The following is a 20,859-nucleotide window of genomic DNA, read 5'->3' on the forward strand; positions in this document are numbered from 1 at the left end:
CGGGGGGGCAACATCGTTTAACACGCTTATGTTAAACGATGTTGCCCAACGTCGGGTAACATCGCCGCAAGTATTGCCAGGGGGGTTTGAGGCTTTACTTTCCTTGCCTATCATAGGTAGCTAGAAGTGTCCCTTAACAATAGGTACATAGAGGTACTCTCAGTATTAAGTAGCTAATGGTACCCCCAGCTGAAGGGGGATCTCGTCAGTGGAATGCTGAGAGCAGGGTGAGTAACCTCTCATTTACACTCTCATCAGGGATCTGCATAGTAAAGGAGGGAGGGAGGCACTAGAGGAGTAGAGTGAGCTGCCTTCCCATTATCAGATGCCTGTAGGCATGAGCCCTCAGTGCCTTATGGTAAATCCGGCATCCGTTCACTTCGAGCCAATCATATCGCTTATAGGGAAATGGAGAATGGTAGCCGGGCTGAGTGCATAGTTTATTATCCACACAAATGCTTGTCCTGTTCCTTGTCTGATACACATTAGTGAGCCCCACATGAATTACCTCTTCTGTGCAGAAACCTGTTCTAGACACATTGGTAGATTCCAGTCAAAGCAGGCAATTTAGGTGCATGGCCCAGATGGAAACTTGGCCGTTGCCATAGACCGACAGCATGAAGTTCAAACACTATGTACCGATGCAGAGAGTTTGGCTGCCATGTTGCCAAACTCCAAATGACAGCAGAAGTCTGTAAGCAATGCAAGGATATCAGCAGTAACCGGCACAGGGAGTTCAACAGAGGCAGCACGGGGGTAAGTAACTGGGCACCTGGGGTTCAGCCGTTAGCCGTTTAGCAGCCAATTTATTTAGAGGCTTGCAAGTCCTCTAGGACAATTTATTTTAGTACATTTTTTTATTTCTTGACTTGTCTCTAGGGGGCAGTGTGAGACAATGAGGACTTGCTTTCAGTTTCTATATTTTCAACCAGCAGAGAGACATCAAAGCATTCCCAGAATTTACAGCACAACAAGTTCTGCCGACTGTGGTCAAAAGCAGCTCACTTATCTCAAACGAGATAACTCTATTGAAGCTGCTAAGAGGTTAGTAAGCTGAACCCCTCATTGGATATAGCTTAGTGTTAGGCATAGGAAGGAGGGGTTACAGTTTGGCAGGGGGTTAGTGTGAGAGATGGGTTACTCTCTCCTACAGCTTGTCCGTCTTGCTACAAGCCTGAAAATGTATAAATGTACCCTCAAGACACACCTATTCAGACAAGCTTATAATTTGCTATAGCTAGACTTTAACCTCCTTAGCGGTAATCACGAGTATAGCTCAGTGTGGAAAAAACAAGCCAGGAGAGGATCCCCGAGCTTAACTTGTGGTAAAACTAGCTAAAGTTTTGGACATAGAAGCCTAAAGCTGGCCACTAACGGTCCAATTTCTAGCGAAAAATCGTTCGAGCGATCAGAAATTCTGATCGGATTTATTGTAAATAATCTCCATTGGTGGACACAATCGATTATGAACGAGTGAAAAAAATGTCGCCCGAATGAATTTTCGTCGAACGAAAATTTGGATTTTCTTGGTGGTCGTGATAGATAGGAAGCAATGATTGGTTAGTTGATGGTGTAGTGAACGATTTTTCGCTATAAATTGGACCATTAGTGGCCACCTTAAGTTATCAACCTGGTGAAAATAACTTTCAGTTAAGCTTTGCTGTTGATCGTTTGGGTACAATGGTATGGATCATGCCAGGTATGGTGGGGGTGAGGTTTTCACAGTTTACTTATTTTGTACATGGGCCACAAGGCCAAAGCGGAGATGCAGGTAGCTCCACCCACCACCAAAAGTAGACGCAGCTTTACATTTAAGTTCCATCTTTATCTTTAACCACTTCAGCCCACAGGGTTGTTCATTTTTTGCATCTGAGCAACTTTCACCTCCCATTCATTTGCCAATAACTTTATCACTACTCGTCACAATGAAATGATCTATATCTTGTTTTTTCCGCCACCAATTACGCTTTCTTTGGGTGGTGCATTTTGCTATGAATTAATGTATTCTAAATCCATTTTAACAGGAATATGAAGAAAGAAATGGAAAAAAACATTATTTCTCAGGTTTTGGCCATTATAGTTTGAAATTAATACATGCTACCGTAATTAAAACCCATGTATTTTATTTTCCCATTTGTCCCGCTTATTACACCATTTAAATTATGTCCCTATCACAATGTATGGCGCCGATATTTTATTTGGAAATAAAAGTGCATTATTTCAATTTTCATCCATCACTATTTACAAGCCCATAATTTAACAAATTATATTAATATACTCCTTTGACCTGCATATTTAAAAAGTTCAGACCCTTAGGTAACTATTTATGGTTTTTATATTGAAAATTTTTTTTTATTAAAAATGTTATTTGGGTAATTTTTGGTGTGGGAGGTAAACAGCTAATTTTAAATGTAAAATAATGTATTTATTTAATAAAAAATGGATGTGGGTGTAGTTTTACTATTTGGCCACAAGATGGCCACAGTCAAAAAGTCCTGGAGGCGTACGATCACGTTTCCAGGAGCATGAATGAGGACGGGAAACTTTTTTTAACTCAGAAAAACCGCAGCCTCTGATTAGAGGCTCTCGGTTTTTCTGCGGGGGGCTGCGATCAATGAATGGGAGCTAGAATCCTATTCATTGATCACAGGGCTAACGGCCGCCGGCGGGAGCGTGCGCAGGAGCGCGCGCAGCCAGCGGGAGTGCGCACAGCCTATCTGGATGAGAATGTTCATCCAGATAGGCTTAAGTGGTTAAAGCGGACCTGAACTCAGAACTTCCTCTCTGCTATAAAAGATAATAAACAGCATAATAACCTTTATATAAAAGAATTTCTTTGTAGCAGCTGATAGAAATCCTGCAATACATCAGCAGTGTGTCTACTTCCTGCTTTTATGGAAGCAGACATAGGGTTAACATCCTGCATTTACAAATTAGCTGCTCTGAACAGGCAGCCAGCTGATACAGCTGAAAGATCAAATTACAACTTCTGATTAGTCACAGATAAGGGGGAATTAGACAGGCTAAACTCTCTAAATACATACAGGGTGCATTTCTCTAGGTTTTCCTTTTCGTCCTGTGCAAGAGTTTATGTCCACATTAAAGGGGAACTGAAGAGAGAGGTATATGTAGGCTGTCATGTTTATTTCCTTTTAGACAATACCAGTTGCCTGGCAGCCCTGCCGATCCTCTGCCTCTAATACTATTAGCCATAGCCCCTGAACAAGCATGCAGCAGATCAGGTGTTTCAGTGGTTCAGACTTATAAGTCTGATCTGACAAGACTAGCTGCATGCTTGTTTCTGGTTTTAATCAGATACTACTGCAGAGAAATAGACCAGCAGGGCTGCCAGGCAACTGGTATTGATTAAAAGGAAATAAACATGACAGCCTCCATATACCTCTCTCTTCAGTTCCCCTTTAAATGATTTTCCTGCCAGGCCAATTACACGCAAGACGATATTAAAGTCCTGAGTCCAGACAATGCCTTGATTACATCATTATTCCGCAGAACTTATTATATTCAATTGGTAATGATTGTGGGCTTATTGAGATGAGGCTTCTCATGTGTGTTCAGCCAATCCTGTGCCGGTGGGCGTGGCCGGGATCCCAGGAAACTGATTACAAATTATAGAACAGCCAGTTTCCTACATCTCAATCACATCTCCTGCATTGATTCTGTCAGCGAGCGTCGGGGGTCATGCTTCACCTCAGGCCACGCTCCACCACAGATCACATTTTTATTAAAGAGGAACTCCAGTGAAAATAATGTAATAAAAAAAAGTGCTTCATTTTTACAATAATTATGTATAAATGAATAAGTCAGTGTTTGCTCATTGTAAAATCTTTCCTCTCTCGATTCACATTCTGACATTTATCACATGGTGACATTTTTACTGCTGGCAGGTGATGTCACTGGAAGTAACTGCTTCTTGCTTTTTTGACAGTTGGAAACAGCTGTAAACAGCTATTTCCCAAAATGCAATGAGGTTCACAGACAGGAAGCTGCCAGGACTATGGTCCTCACAGTTTCCTGTGGGAGGGGTTTCACCACAATATTAGCCACACAGCGCCCCCTGATGACCCGTTTGTGAAAAGGAATAGATTTCTCATGTAAAAGGGGGTATCAGCTACTGATTGGGATGAAGTTCAGTTCTAGGTCACGGTTTCTCTTTAAGCCTTTATCTGCTGCCAGATAAAGTTTGTGTCTGCCAGAGTCCAGACACAAACAGCACCTATAATATTCAATATTTATCTGTTGTTGTCAGCACTGTCATGTGTCCGTTTTTGCTTTTAACATTCTAAAAACGATTGAGAATTTCATCAATAATCTGCTGCAGTCACCTTGTCTGAGCCTCCAGACTTCTGACAACAGTAATTGTTTTCTGTCAGACTTGCTAGTGTGATCAGAGCTGATACTCGAGAGAGCAGTGGTTGGTTGGTTCCTTATAAACCAAAGACCAGCAGCTCCAACCTAAGGCCAGTATTGTGGCTGAGAACCGCGCCCCATCCCCAACCTGAAGCAGATGTTGGGCAACATGTTGGCTGCACACACAGTCCTCCCTCCCCCCTTGATGGCATCATTTACATGAAGTACATGAAATCAGTAATCATGTGACGTGAAGCAGATTTGAACATTTTAGCGGCCAAGGCCCTCTGTCACCAACCCCGCACCTTTCCTCGTCCAAACCACCCCATCCTGTGCACCCCCTGTGCTCTCCTTGTCGCGTTTGTTCCCCTAGTCCTGTGCTGTTGTCTTGTGCTCCCTCCATCATGTGTACTTCCCTGGTCCTGTACTCCCCCCATTCTATTCTGTGCTTTTGGGGGAACACAGCACAGGATGGGTGGAGCACAGGACAAGTGCTCCACTGCTCACTCCTGTAGAAGCAGGGCGGCCATAGACTGGGTTTGTAGCTGCTGCAGTTTACGTGTTTGGCAGTTTAACTGCCCGCCCCTTGCTTTCTGGTTCCCTAGGCCATGACCTTTGTGGCCTTGCCTCAAATCCGGCCATGTGTATATAGCTTATCCTGGTGTTATAGTAAATATGAGGTCATACAAGCAATGAAGACAATGCTTTTTGTGTACTGCGAAGTTATGCTAATATCCTCTTCTTTATATAGCATATTTATTAATGTGGTGTGTTTGCATTATTGGTTAGTGGCTGTTTCTCTGGAGAAAGTCTGGAAGTGGAAGATCTCGTTCTGCTTTAGGGGGGCTGTTGACCGTACATTAAAAAAGGCCATCCAAAACGTTTGGCTTGAAGAGGAGCGTGGACCCAGTCAGATGACTAACAAGCCCTTGCCTGTAATCTTTTGAGGGTCCGTGAGCAGTAACGGGGGACATGAGGACAACAAGGGAAGCCTCATTAGGATCCAGAGGCCCCCCTCTTCTTATGCAATTATTTGATTTTGTACCCCAGCTTAGGCTCGGGTGCACTTTGAGTATTCTAGGGCACTGATAACATTTTCTGTGAAAGCGTATATTCACTTTAAAGTGAATGGGAATCAGATTTTTTAAAAAGCTAGATACCTAAAGAGAGGGAAGGCTCTGGGTCCTATAGAGGACCTACCGGTCCCCATTCCAGTGCTGGCTCCCCGGTAGCAGTATTCCACCAGTTTGGTCAAGCACTGCTGTCTCCGCCGCCAAAGGGAGGCTTCGGAAGTGTTTGTAAGCCAGAGTGCTCCCGGAGACGGGCCGCTCCATACTGCGCATGCCCGGTCACCCTCTCTCTCGCACTTGCGCAGTATGGAGCTGCCTGTCTTTGGGAGGACTCATTCCCGAAGACTTCTGAAGTCCCCCGCGGCGGAGGATTTAAACAGAAGAGATTCCGCTGCAACGAGGGGACCAGGGGAGGAGTGGGAAGGCTCTACAGGACCCAGAGCCTTCCATCTCCTTAGGTAAGTATCTGGCTTCTTTTTTTTTTATCTGATTCCCATTAACTTTAATTTTATGAAAAATGATGCTGATAGTTCAGCCTTCAGCCAGCTGTTGCTCTATAGACTTTGCAGATGCTCCAAGAATTCTTATTTCAAATCATGATGAACAGGCCCGGATTTACCACACAGGAGCCTATAGGCACAGATGTCGTAGCACCTTAGACTTCACCCTCCATGAACCTATAAATGCCCGCCGAACCGCACCCCAAGTGTGCTGGCTGGCCAAGCTGTCGCTTCACTTGCCGGTCATAGGTAGCTACATGTGGCCGTTAGCATTAGGTTTCACTGGCTACCTAACTGAAGGGAGATCTCATTAGTGAAATGCAGAGAGCAGGGTGAGTAACCTCCAGGAGGGAGTGGGCCGCCTTTCCATTATCAGGCACATGCCTACGTTCCCATATGGTAAATTCAGCCCTGGTGATGAACGTAAACTCTTTGGTGAACAGCACACTCAAAATGATTTTTACAGAGGCTCAAAGCATCTACAGATAACCCCCCCCCCGTTACCAGCCTGGTCAGGCGCTCAATCAAGTCACCCAGGTACCACAGCAGTTGTCAGAGAGGTCAGTCCTCACAACATGAGCAAATCACAGGAGGCGATTAGAGGTGTGTCATAAACAACTGGTTCTCTTTCCACTTGTCGGGCTGGTACAAGAGAGAAGGTTATAAAAATAGATGTATGCTATGCAATCATTTTAACAAACAAATATGCACTTATAACAGAAGACTGCATTCTGAAACTGGCCTGAAATGGCCGGGTATACCAGCAGAGGGAGCATTTCTGATCCTATTACTTAAAAGACAACTGAAGTGAGAGGGATATGGAGGCTGCCATATTTATTTCCTTTTAAACAATGCCAGTTGCCTGGCAGCCTGGCTGCTGATCTTTGATTTGGCTGCAGTAGTGTCTGAATAACACCAGAAATAAGCATGCAGCTAATCTTGTCAGAAACACCTGATTGCAGCAGATGCTTGTTCAGGGTCTATGGCTAAAAGTATTAAGGGCAGATGATCATCAGGATAACCAGGCAACTTGTCACCTGCAATAATCAGGACTTGATCCCTTGGGTGACAGTTTAGGGTCTGAGTGCTGTACAGTTGCCTTGCTTTGCTATAGGAGTGCATAGCATCTCTTGCTATGGGGAGGGGAGGAGGGACAATGTGCGCAACACGACGGAGTGGTTTGATGGCGGAGGGGAAAAGAGGGAGCAATGGACTCATTTGCAAACTGTCACTTAAAGGATACCCGAGGTGACATGTGACATGATGAGATAGACATGGGTATGTACAGTGCCTAGCACACAAATAACTATGCTGTGTTCCTTTTTTTCTTTCTCTGCCTGAAAGAGTTAAATATCAGGTATGTAAGTGGCTGACTCAGTCCTGCCTCAGACAGGAAGTGACTACAGTGTGACCCTCACTGATAAGAAATTCCAACTTTAAAACACTTTCCTAGCAGAAAATGGCTTCTGAGAGCAGGAAAGAGATAAAAAGGGTCAATAGTTCATAGATTTTAGCTCTGGCATACTTCAATGAACGTGTCATTGAGCAAAAACAATAAAACAGTTAAAACTTAAATACATTTAAATATAAAATAAAACTGAGAAATATCTTAAAAAGTCATTTTTAGGAGAAGGAAGATAGATACAATTGTTTATTTCCTTAGTTTATTTTTGCCTCGGGTGTCCTTTAAAGATTTTCTTATTTTTATTCACTCTGAACCTCTCCTTTCGCTTCACTGGAAGCTCTCAGCTGTTCCTGAGGTGGAAGTGACCATTTCCACTACTGTGGAAGCATACGAAACAAAACACAAACAATAGAAACAAAAAGTGTACTGTTGAGGTGGGTTGTATAGCCAGTACCTAGTGCGATATGTGACTGTATAAATGTAGGCCAATATGCAATTCACTTTTCTCCTGCGGTTTCTCCTTGGAGATAATTTTACGTCTTTTCTTTAAAATAACATTTTAGCACTTTGCAATTTTCTTGCTTGCTGGTGGTTTAAAGGGCATTTTATTGACAAATTTATTGAAATATCACCTAGGAGAAAACTCAGGAGAAAAAGTTAACTGCATATGGGGCAGATATTTCTGTAAAGTCCATCCTGTATGATATAATATTGGACAACCTTGGTCCGTATGCAAGTAACTTTTTATCCTGAGTTTTCCCCTTCGTGATATTTTTACACTTGTCCAAAAAAAAAGGCCTTTTTAACGACCAACAAGCAAGACGATATTTAAAATAATTTTTGATAGCATTTGTTCGTCTACTTTTTAGTATTTTTTTCAATAGCAAAATGATGGGAAGTTATTTTAAATGGAAGATTAAAAAAGGTATCCTTGGAGAAAAAGTTAATTGCATATAGGCCTGAGTAGAAATTAATATATAGGCCCATATGCAATTAACTTTTTCTCTTGTGTTTACTGTTAGGAGATGTGTTTTCAACTTATTTTTAACCTCTTGAGGACCACGGTGTTAAACCCCCCCCCCCCACCCCACCCCCTAAAGACCAGGCCATTTTTCAAGAAATAGACCACTGCAGCTTTAAGGCCTAGCTGCCTAGTCATTGGCTGGTGGGGGGAGGGAGGGAAATTAAATTAATAAAAAATGAACAAATTTATAAAAAAAAAACAAAAAAAAAAAACACGTGAGCACGCAAGTGATTCCTCCCCAACCCCCCTTTCTCCCCACCAACAGAGCTTTCTGTTGGTGGGTTCTGATCCCTCCTGCGTTGTTTATTTTTTTATCAATATTTGTGTTATTATTTTTTCAATAGAAGTGCCTATTTTTATTTATTTATTTTACATTCCCACCTCACTCCCTCCGCCAGCCAAGCACTGTGATCACCCCTGAGCCTCTGGAGGGGACATCCGTGTCACACAGCTGTGCCCAGTACAGCGCCGCCTCAGATCGCAGCACTGTACGGGGTAATTAGATGGCGGTTTCGCCGTCTAACAGTCTCCTAGCGGTGATCGCCGCTGGGAGACTGAAGGCAGAAGTGGAGTTTCCTTCTTGGAGATAATTTTTCATCTTCTCTTTAAGTAACTTTCAGAACTTTGAAATAAACAAAATACCAAAAAGGAGGTAAAAAGTTACTATGGAAAAGATGGCGGCCCATATGCAATTAACTTTTTCTCCAAGGTTGATATTTTCGCACCTCACCAATAAAAGGCCCTTTAAAGAGAATCTGTACTCTAATATTCTTACAATAAAAAGCATACCATTCTATTCCTTATGTTCCCCTGTGCCCCTCTGTGCTGTTTCTGCCACTCTCTGCTGCAATCCTGGCATGTAATTAACAGTTTTAGGCAGTGTTTACAAACAAACTAACCAGCTTCTAATAGGCTCAGCTAAGCATAGTGTGTGAGTCATTCAGAGTGTGCAGGGGGCCTGCAGAGGGTGTGTATCGCTTCTACCAATCACAAGCAGCCCTGCACATTCCACACAATCAAGCCTTAGCCCGACAAACAGGACAGAGGAAAGATACATTGATTTATTACAGAGACAGTGCAGTTAGGAAAGACTGCAGTAAGCCAGAGCAGATTAGAACAGGCATAGGAACTTATAAGATAGAAGAACTAAGGCTGAAAAATTTGTTACAGAGTCTCTTTAAACCACCAACGGGCAAGAAATGCTCAGTATAATTTTGACAGCACCTGCATCTTGGTACTTTTTAAATTGTAAAGTTCTTTGAAAGGAAGAATAAAAAAAACTATCTCCTAGGAGAAAACTCAGGAGAAAAAGTTGATTGAATAAGAGCCCTTGACCCATATGAAATTAACTTTTTCTCCTGAGTTATCTCCTAGGAAATAATTTTCATATTCTCTTAAAAAATAACTTTCAAGCATTTTACAATTGAAAAAGTACCTAAAAATTGGTGAAAAGTACTCTCAAAATGATTCTGAGTATTTTCTTGCTTGCTGGTGGCATTAACCCCCTCCCGACCGCCCAACGCAGAAAGGCGTCAAGCCCTGGGGCGGGGTTGTGCAGGAGATTGCGCGCCCGCTTGAATGAGGGCTCTGCTCTGTCATCAGTTTCCCAGCAAACGATCGCCGCTAGGAGACTGTTAGACGGCGAAACCTCCATCTATTTACATTGTACAGTGCTGCGGTCTACGGCAGCGCTGTACTGGGGACTGCCGTGTCACTTGACTATCCCCTCTGGAGGCTCCGGAGCTTATGACAGCCCATCCCTGTCTTTGGCTGGTGGGGGGAGGGAAATTAAATTAATAAAAAATGCACAAATTTATTAAAAAAACAAAACAAAAAACACAGGAGCATCGATCAGAGCCCACCAATAGAAAACTCTGCTGGTGGGCAGAAAGGGAGGGGGGGGGGGAATCACTTGTGTGCTGAGTTGTACGGCCCTGCAGCGAGCGCTTTAAGCTGAAGTGGCCTGAATCGTAAAAAAATAGCCTGGTCACTAGGGGGGTGTAAACCTATGGTCCTGAAGTGGTTAAAGATATTTTATGACAAGGGCCCACATGCAATTAACTTTTTCTCACGAGTTTTCTCCTAGGTGATATTTTTAATAAAATACCTTCTAGGCCGCCAGAAAGCAAGAAAATACTAATTTTGTTAGTACTTTTTAGTACTTTTTCATTTGCATTTCTGTACTTTTTTCAGTTGAAAAGTGCAGGAAAGTTATTGTAAACAGAAGATTTATCTCTTAGGAGAAAACTTAGGAGAAAAACTTAATTGCATATGGGCCAAGGTGAGAAAATCCTCTAGGAGAAAACTAAGGAGAAATAGGGATTTGCATATAGGCCTTTGTCTATTATTACTGGTATATCGTAGAGGAGAGAATCAATGGCACTATACACTATACATTTCATACAGTTACACAGGGCAATACACTCTGGCTTTACCACCAATCCTTTGTATGTAGCCACGTTCTGTATTTTGAGGATCTGATCAAAGTTATGTTTTGTTGATATAGACCTTTTAATCACCCAGGGATTCAGACTGTCACACTTCATCATCTGCTGTTGCCATGGTTTCCAGCAAAACGTTATAACACCTGCAGCTTAAATTTGACAAAGAATATTTAATGGAATTAGATGATAAAATGATTTGTAATAGTGATGATATTTGTTAAGTAGTTTTTTTAATGAAAATGGAATGACTCTTTATGGAGATACGTACAGACTGAGCGGGGAGTCCTGTCCTATGGAAAGAGGTAGTGGGATATGGCAGGACACACAACAGCTAGAAATGTACAGGATAAACTGGTACAGAGGCGCCAAAAGGATAAAATCAATTGTATTTAAAAATAATAAATTGGGATGTATTGGTGGACTTACCTGCCCATAGAAGACTCAGATGAGTAGGTGTTCAGTTCAAAATACTTTTAATCAATAATTCCACAATGCAACACGTTTTGCAGGCAAATCCCGCTTCATCAGGCATATATGGATTACTCTGAGAATCTGTCTGCTGGCCAGACAGAGGTGCTTGGCCAACAGACAGATTCTCAGAGTACTCCTTATTTGCCTGATGAAGCGTGATTTGCCTGCAAAACGTGTTGCATTGTGGAAATATTAATTAAAAGTATTTTGAACTGAACATGTACTCATCTGAGTCTTCTATGGGGAAATACGGTAATTCCACCACTACCGCCCAATTTATTATTTTTAAAAACTGTACCAGTCTATCCTGTACAGTCACCTAAAATGATTAGACATGACCGTTTTGGATGAAAGTAGTCTGCTGTATGTAATGTGTATAACTTTAGAGGCTCATTTACAGGTACACTTTGCCACCTGAGAGGGCAGGCTGTTGTGGAATCTGTGTTTTTGCATCAGAGGTAAATGTCACAGGGAAAGCAGTCATTTTCCAACTCTTATGCCCATTTACCGGTACCTGCCATTAGAGAACACAATGGCCTCAATTCACTAAGCTTTTATCTCCTGTCTTTAATAACGTTTCTAGTGTTATCACCATGGTGATGAGGCATGTAGTATTCAGGAAATATTTTACCTCAGGCAAACCTAAAGTTACCTCTTCTGTCTTTAACTTAACTCTTCAATCCTTAAAATAACTCCAGAGTTAAAGACAGGCTGTTAATTAACTGCGTGTGAAAATAACTACAGAGGAGGTAACTTAGGGAATGAAGAGATAAGATAACTCTCTTACTATGTGGTGGCAAGTTTTCTCTCGCCTTATCTCCAGCAGGATCTCAGTGAATTGAGGCCAATGTATATATTTATATGAGAGAAATATTTGAATGTGTGTAGATTTGGCCTGACCCCCATACAGACCCACAGGTGTGATCAAGCCTTTACATCTTCTTGTAAACTTCTCTGCCACTAAGCAGCACAGTGGCATAGTGGGCAGCACTCTTGCCCTTGCAGCGCTGGGTCTCCGGTTCGAATCCCAGTCAGGGCACTATCTGCATGGAGTTTGTATGTTTTCCCTGTATCTGTGTGGGCTTCCTCCAGGCACACCGGTTTCCTCCCACAACCCAAAAAAAGATAAGTTAATTGACTTCACCCCTAAATTGTCCCTAGACTATGATACACTAGACATATGACTATGGTAGGGATTAGATTGTGGCAGTGACAAGACAATATACTCTGTACAGCGCTGCGGAAGATGTCGGCGCTATATAAATGCTAAATAATAATTTCTCTATTTTATCACAGTGCCTTCCACTACTACAATAAGGATCTAACCAGAGAATACATTCCGGTAACCAAATCTGCGTTCCTCCAGAACAGGCTCAAATTCACTGCGACTAAAAAGTATCCCTGGTTTCCCACATCTACATTTAGAAAAGTGCAGAGCTGTGACTGGCACATCAGCAAAATTCAAAGTCACATGCAAGGGAATGGCAGAGAATATTCTGAATAGAATGTGTTTGTATTGTGCGACGCAAGTAATGATAAGTAATTAGCGTGTGAAAGGCAGGACTGCAGACAACACTTATTAGTCGCAATGCCTCATTACAAGTCAGGAATTGATCACATAGAAAGGATAACAGAGAAATGCTATGTAAACAGCAGGTGTCTGATTATCAGGAGTATCGAACTTGTCTCCCCCTGTACACTGCGCTGCTAACCACAGTCTGCACTGTAACCTCTTAATGCAGAGTTTATTAAAAAATTCTTTTTTTTTTTTTACTGCTATTTTTGTGAAATTGGCCTCATAACATTTAATTTTTTATTTTGATTGTTTGCATTGTTTTGCTATTTTTTTTAGTTATGCTTTATGCTGTGGCATCAGATTGGCATTCACTAACTATATTTAATAAGCTGGGGGAAAAAATTGCCTCATAAGATGTTATGTGGCAAAACCACTAATGTTAAACTGCGGGGGTCAACGTTTTAGTTTTCATATTTTATTTTTAGCAAGTTAAATAGTTGCAGTTTACATCACTCAAGCAGGGACTGTAAAAAAAATGATGAGATATTCTTTTTTGTTACATGTGAGGGGGAAAAATAGATGAAATATACATTTATAGAAAGAGTTAGCGGCGATGATAACAGGAAATCTTATGTTCGTTAAATGAATTAAATTAATACATTTCATTTACTAAATGAATAATAAAACAGTGAGTTCTTGAGATAAAGTGCCGGGGCTGGAGTTAAGATATAAGTTAGGCAACTGAGGAGTGTTCTGTTTGCGTCCGCAAGTGTAAATTAGTTTATACAGTGCGTATATCAGTAAATATCACAGACAAAGTGATATATTCCTGATAAAAAAAAAAATTGTATATATATATATATATATATATATATATATATATGTATGTATGTGTTTATATATATACATATATACATACACACACACACATGTATATTAAGAGTAGAACACTAACTTGCACTGGCAGATGGACAGTACATAAATATGGGTAAAATTAGTTACTCTTTATTAATAAAAAAATTTTTACATTCAATAAACTTGAATGTCTGTGTCACAAACATGACCGTGGATGCAAAGCAGACTAAACCTGCTGTTTTGCACAAATAATTCAATGCTGTCATGATAAGGAGACAGGGTCTGCAGGGTAATAGTGTACAGTGCAACCTGCCAGACACAAATTACATTTACGCTGTTTTCTCGTGCAAGAATATTTCATAACATCTCATATATTTACTTTCGGCATGAGATTGCTAACCTGCAACTTCCTAGCAGTGCAAGGGATGATATCCCTCCGTGTATGTGTGTGTAATATATATATATATATATATATATATATATATATATATATATATATATATATATATATATATATATATATATATATATATATATATATCTCAACAAGCATTGGTAGGAAGTGTGTGCTTTGCTTTCTAATATATATATTTTAATATATATATGTATATATATATATATATATATACATACACACTAACAGACTGAGCACGATCTGCATATTACCTATATAAGCCATGACAGAGAAATCACAAAATGGCGGAACCGAATAAGCACTAAAATGGCGTCTGGACATTCGCCAGACACAACAGAGAAACAGTGACTTCGACAGATTTAAAGTGGTTTTGCTCTTTTATATTGGCGAAGGTGTTTTTAATAATTTGAGATATATATATATATATATATATATATATATATATATAAATTTATATTTTTACGAAGCTGTGTTGTGTTAGTATACTCCCTAATCAGTGGTGCTGCTTCCCAGTATTTTGTGTATATGGAGTAGAGCTCTGTGACAGAGGCAGGAAAGGGCACAAAAGTACAGCAGGATATTTCGGGACCGACCATCACGTATTCTTCTGCCTCTTGGCACCGCTCTTTTGTGCCTTAATATGTAGCAATTCGCGGCACAGTTACACAACTTCAGAAATGTTCACACTCCTATCTCCTTTAAAAAAAATATGAAGTTGCGTCACTTTAACAAACCAGGGGTTAAAGTGTATTTACTGTATGTCATCTTAGTATGTTTCAGTCAAAAGTCTCAACCTCAACAGTTAAAACAGAATGAATCAAAGACTTTGAAATACAGTCTCATGGATGGATGGATATATATATATATATATATATATATATATATATATATATATATATATATATATATATATATACACGCAAGCGCTTTGAGTCTATTGGAGAAAAGCGCTATAGAAATGTTATTGTATCTATATATATCTATCTATATATATATATATATATATATATATATATCTTAGAAAGTAAGCTTTTCAGTTAAAATACTCCTCTGTGCTACAACGTCGGTATATAAGAGGTTAAACTCCAGGTGTTCTGACGTTTACACCACTTTCTAATATTAACCTAACTTTTATCTTGTGCTAACATATAATACCATGAGTTCCAACAGCTAATTTTAGGATAATTTTATTTTGGGCCTGTTGTTTGTTTGAGATGTTTTTATGTTTTTTATATTCAGATTACAATCCACAATAAACAAGACAGATCATTTTACGGTGACTAAAGATACGTAAAATATCAGAGATTTCATATGGTTGCTTTTTACGAAAAAGGGGATTAAAGGCATTAAAGTGACGCACTGAATATTCTGTGTATGATAACTGCAGATGATTTTACACTAGGGTTTTACAGCATTCTGCTTTAAGAATAATCAACAAGTACTATATATCTTTGTGTAAGTTTCAAATATTTTATAATAAGAATGAGTTTCTGAATCAGCGTTCAAACTGCAAGCGACCTTCATTAGCAAGGTAGCAAGGAAATTTAGATTTGACTGATCTTTTAAGTACAAAGTTAATAAAAATAAAGAGCTGCTCTACTTCTTCCTTCTTAAATTGGGAATAGCAGACATTACAGCTACCCATATCATTACAAATCATGGAAGGAAAGCAACTACTATAAACAAACATACACAGTTTTACTAAACATACATTTATTGCATGCTTCCTGTCTCTCTATTTGTCGCCATCTCTCTGTCGATTGGTTTGGCAATAGTAACACTAGCATTTTATCTGCTTGCTCCTAATTGTCCTCCACAGTATATATTCTATAGCATTACCCCTGTATGACCCCAACAAAGGCCTAGTAAGCCAAAACTTGGCATAGAATATTTCTGCTTTATTCTTAAACCAGCATCACTAAAAAGGTGATTGTTTTTCCCCTTATAGCCTTTTTAAACTATAGTTCTCAATCACGTTTACTTAAATTTTAAAAAAGTTTACATCAGTAAAATATTTAGCTAAACCTTCTGTAGACATTTTTATCAAATGTATCTTATGATGGGTTAATTATCTACAGGTTTAAATATTAACCCCAATTAGCAAAAAATGACAACCTGTTTGGAAGTCATAAGTCTTCGATGAGGAAATTTCAAAGTCACTTTAAAATATTAATTTACGTCCTGGATTGTAAGGGTATGTTAGCAAAGTAGGCTCAGGAGCATAGCTGCCAACATGCAAAAATATTTGTCAGGGGCAGGTTTCAGCTGAGCTACAGGAAGCCTATCACTTACACACAACATGTCACCGTACCCCATTCTGCACCCCGCAACTGTATTTTTCTGAAATTGGACTGCTGCTTTTATTTTTTAAATCATAAACACCACATCTTAATAAATTAATAAATATTTACTGAGATCCCTTTAAAATAAATATTTCATATAGTGTTACTTTCAAATATGACATCGTCTATCTCACATATGTATGATTGCCTGTAAAACACACCAAAACAATCTAATACGAGGAAGAAAAAGCATGCGTGATATTTTTGTCAGTTTTTAAGCTTTTCCCATGTCCAAGACCAAAAAAGCTTCCAGGGTCACATATTTTCAGAAATAAATGATCAGAATCTGGGACGGTCCCTTCCTAGTACAGCTAGGACATATTTTACACATGATAATGCTTTTCGTCTCACACAAGAGGAGGGGAAGGTTTTGAGTGTAAAAGTGTTCATTTTTGAAAACCAAGGATTTGCTCTGACTGCCCCGAAAATACTGCCAGTAACTACGGCAGTAACCTATTTCAGTTCGATATCGACACAATGGACTTATAATGTGCAAAAATAGTGGTAAATGCAATTGTTGTGAATATTTTGGGCCATGTAAAAAAATACAGATTACATTTATGTATGTATAATGCACTTCGGACTTTATATCTGACCCAAGGCAAACTGTACAATTCTTATCATGGAATGAATCCTGCCAATAATAGAGACTAGGCCTTGATTACAAAAACACACAGTGGTCTGATCTAGCCATGGCAAACTGCTCGTCAACAAAACAAAAATACACCCATGAACTTTAAGTATGGCTGCATGGCTTGGAAACGTCCCTGATCACTCTATACTAAACACAGCTCGTCTTTTTAGCCTTGCTTGACTAGCACACCACATCCTGCCCACTAGGGAACGGACCTATTTTTAGCATGTCAAACTCTGTGTTTAGCATTTTCCTACAAAATTCTCATATTTTTTTATTACCACTCTCTGATGCCTCATGCCCCACTGTTACTTATTTCACATCTAAATCCTTTACCTGAATTTTATTTTTTATTATCTCCAGCACTTCTCACCTATTTCTATCTGAATATTTCATCTTGGGATGCAGACTGCAAATACGCATATTTTTTTTTGGGGGGGGGGGGGGGGGGGTAGATAAGAAACCGAAAGCATACAGGATGTTATAGGTGGGTGTGCATTTTGAGTTAGAAGTGGGCAATGCCTATATGCAGATTTTGGAATGGGAAATTGAAAATGCACCGAGGTTAAAGAGAAAAAATTGTGAATTTGTCATGTGAATGCATTTAGAAATGTCGTGTTCAATGAAATGGTAAGAAAATATGTAACGGTCAAGATCACGGTATCTGTAAAGTAGCACGTCACTGATGTGATGAGATTATATATATATATATATATATATATATTTTGTGCAGGTTTTTGCATAGCTTTTCTAACATGAATACATTTTTTGATAACGTCAATAAATACCCCATCTATATGTATAATATCAAGTCCCGTCCCACCTTTTTCTGTTTGCAGGCCCAAGTTTTTAAGTCGAGCCCATGCACGTTTAATAATGTCTTTCTCACTCACTCCCATTTCTTTTTCCTTTTTTTTTTCCTCCTTCAAATTTACCAATGAAGTTAAAAGTATATATTTTTCGATTACAGCAGAGAGGATTCAATTGGTTGGGAGAGATGGCGAGAGATGACGAAACAGGACACTTGGCTGGGGAGAAATGCTGATGTATGCCAAAGCAGACGTACCAAGAAGTACTGTTGCTATGAGAGAAATAGCTGGTGGAGGCCTGGCTGTTTCCCTCCCCCTCGTTTTTGTCTTTGCATTTTTTTGGACTGTACCATCAAGACTGCAAACAGCTCACAGTAACGAAGAAAAGGACCAGGCTGGCGGAGGTTATCATTAAAATGAATAGGAAAAAAAAAAATGGGGATACAGGTTAGTGAGAGTGTTGTAAGCAGAGGGCATTTTATTCAAGGAGGGTTGGGGAGCTGCTTAGGTCTAAAATGCAAGAGGTGCAGCTGGGAAGCCATCGGTATTGTTTTTAGCTAGTGAATGACAACAGTGTGCTTAATTCAGTTGCCACAGCTCCCGTTGGCCGACCAATTACGGTTTTACAAATTTCTTTAAGCATAATAAAAAAAAAAAGACCCCACCTTAGTTTTTGAGTCAGTTTTTCCCTCGGAAGATTGAGCAGGTTAAGTTTAACTCCTCGGTGCCTCAAAATAACATTAATAAAAGAAAAAAAAACTCTGGTATTTATATAAATATATATATATAAAAAAAAAGAAAGCGAGAAACGTGGGGAATAGCGTGCAGGATTTTTTTTTTGTCTTCCTTCTTCGGCAGAGAGAGAGAGAGAAAAAAAAAAGTTTGTTCTGCTGAACTTAGTCGAGCAGCCTTTGGAAACGATGCCAAAAGAGGCAGGATGTTCTGCTTACAATAGGCGTACAGTGATCTGCCTGAAATGGAAAAAGCCAAATCTTGGTCTTTGGAAAGAAAAAAAAAATATGGTGCACTCGCGCTTGTCTTCCCTTGCTCTGCACATCTCTCTCTCTCTCTCTGTGAGAAACGTCTTCGCTACGGGAGGGGGCTTGCTGTGGGTTTTTTTTTTTTTAGGTCTGAGGACCAGGAAAGGGTTAAAGGAACAGGTTTTATTTTGTGTAATATCTGCCGGTGGCGGGAGCTGCTGCCTCTCGGCTGCGCTCTAGCTTGCTCTGGCTGTTTTTTTTTTCTTTTTGCTTTTTATAGTGCTATCTCACGACTTTTTCCTCTTTTTTTTTTTTTTTTTACAAACGGAGGTATGGAAAGGACATTTATTTGGAAAAAAAAAGAAAAGCGCACTGGGCAACCAGCAACGTGACATTTGGCATGAATTCTGCAGCTTGCTTGGGGTTACGCAGGGGGAGGGAGGGCAGGCGAGGCTGCATTAGAGTTTGGCAGCAGAGAGACGAGAGAGAGAGAGAGAGAGAGAGAGAAAATGGAGGCAGCCTTGTCGTCTTCCCCAGCATGGAGGATCCTCTGCACCAACCGCTGCACTTCTAAGCTTTCTCTTTGCAGCCTGATTATTATTTTTTTCTCTCCCTTTTTTTTCCTCCGCTCTCTGTGCAAAGCACGCTCAATCAAACTGCAATCATGGCAGCTGCTGGCTTCTCTTTCTCTCTCCAGCCCAGCAGTGGAGCTGTGTCGCCCAAGTGCTTATCAGCTTTTGACTCGGTGCCAAAATCATAGCTAGAAAAGGCCGAGCAGATTCACTTCAGTTTTTGCAGATGGTTTTAAAGTGAAGGCAGGGGAGAGGGGAGAAAATAAAGGGGGGGGGGGGAAGGGGGGAAATCCACTCAAGCTGAAGGCAAATCGGGCAAATGCACGTGATGGGTGGGTGTTAACAGGGTGAGAATTTGTCACCATACAGAATCGGGGTGATGGGGGGGGGGGGGGGGGGGGGGACTGTGACTGAATATAACTGTACCAGTGTTGTCATGTAAAATATTCTCATGTGTGTGTGTCTTGGCTGACAGATAAATGGCTAGAGATAGATAGATAGATAGATAGATAGATAGATATGGACAGACAGACAGATAGATGGATAGATACATAATTAGATAGATAGTTAGATTGATTGATCGATCAATAGACCGATACAGACAAACAGATAGGGCAGCACCGTGGCCTCGCCTTGCACCTCTGGGTCGCTGGTTCGAATCCCAGCCGGGTTAACACCTGCATGGAGTTTGTATATTCTCCCCGTGTCTGCATGGGTTTCCTCCGGGTACTCCGGTTTCCTCCCACACCCCAAAAAACCTACAGATAAGTTAATTGGCTTCCCCCTAAATTGGCCCTAGACTATGATACATACACGACTACACGATACATACATAGACATATGGCTATGGTAGGGAGTAGATTGTGAGCCCCTCTGAGGGACAGTTAGTGACAAGTGACAATATACTCTGTACAGCGCTGCATAATATGTCGGCGCTATATAAATACTTAAATGAATAAATTAAACAGATAGAAGCAAATGTTTTCGGCGTAAGGCGCTAGGTGCCAAGTGCTGAAACTAGGCGCCGCCATGCCACTAATGTTGTGCGCAGGGTGCGTAAGGGTAATTCGGGGTTCCGGCGATCAATGGACCCTGAATTACACCACCCTCCGAGTTGCCATGACTTGGAGGGGTATAGTTTACGCTGCCACGGCAGCAGCAGGGTGAACCGTCATTCGGGTCACCCTGCACCCCAGCGACGTACGTATATGGAAATAAATAGATAATAAATTAATCTTTTTTGGGGTTCTCCAATTTTTTCGTTAACAGTTGTCCTACCAGTCTTTGTTTTTTAAAACATTGGAAGTATTGTCTCGCACTCACTAATGGATCAAACTCATAGTCTTTAAGGGGAGTGCGACAGCTGAAAGAGGGATGACGCCCTCTATGCAGTATTCAACAAGGGAGAAAGCTGGCACATCCAAAATCAATCTTTATTAGTTCCATGTAAAAAT

The 20,859-nt window shown here is 40.5% G+C and overlaps 1 long non-coding RNA gene across 1 annotated transcript in view; it reads right to left on the minus strand.

Annotated features, from left to right (window-relative positions):
• The window catches only part of LOC137564395 (uncharacterized), a 58,238-nt gene extending 39,509 nt beyond the window's left edge, over positions 1 to 18,729 (minus strand). The window contains exon 1 of the long non-coding RNA XR_011030590.1: positions 18,519 to 18,729. This is a non-coding gene — a long non-coding RNA (uncharacterized lncRNA). The remainder of the gene's footprint in view (positions 1 to 18,518) is intronic.
• Positions 18,730 to 20,859: the final 2,130 nt, after the last annotated feature.

Source organism: Hyperolius riggenbachi, chromosome 3, assembly GCF_040937935.1.
Source record: "Hyperolius riggenbachi isolate aHypRig1 chromosome 3, aHypRig1.pri, whole genome shotgun sequence".
Classification (NCBI taxonomy): Eukaryota; Metazoa; Chordata; class Amphibia; order Anura; family Hyperoliidae; genus Hyperolius; species Hyperolius riggenbachi.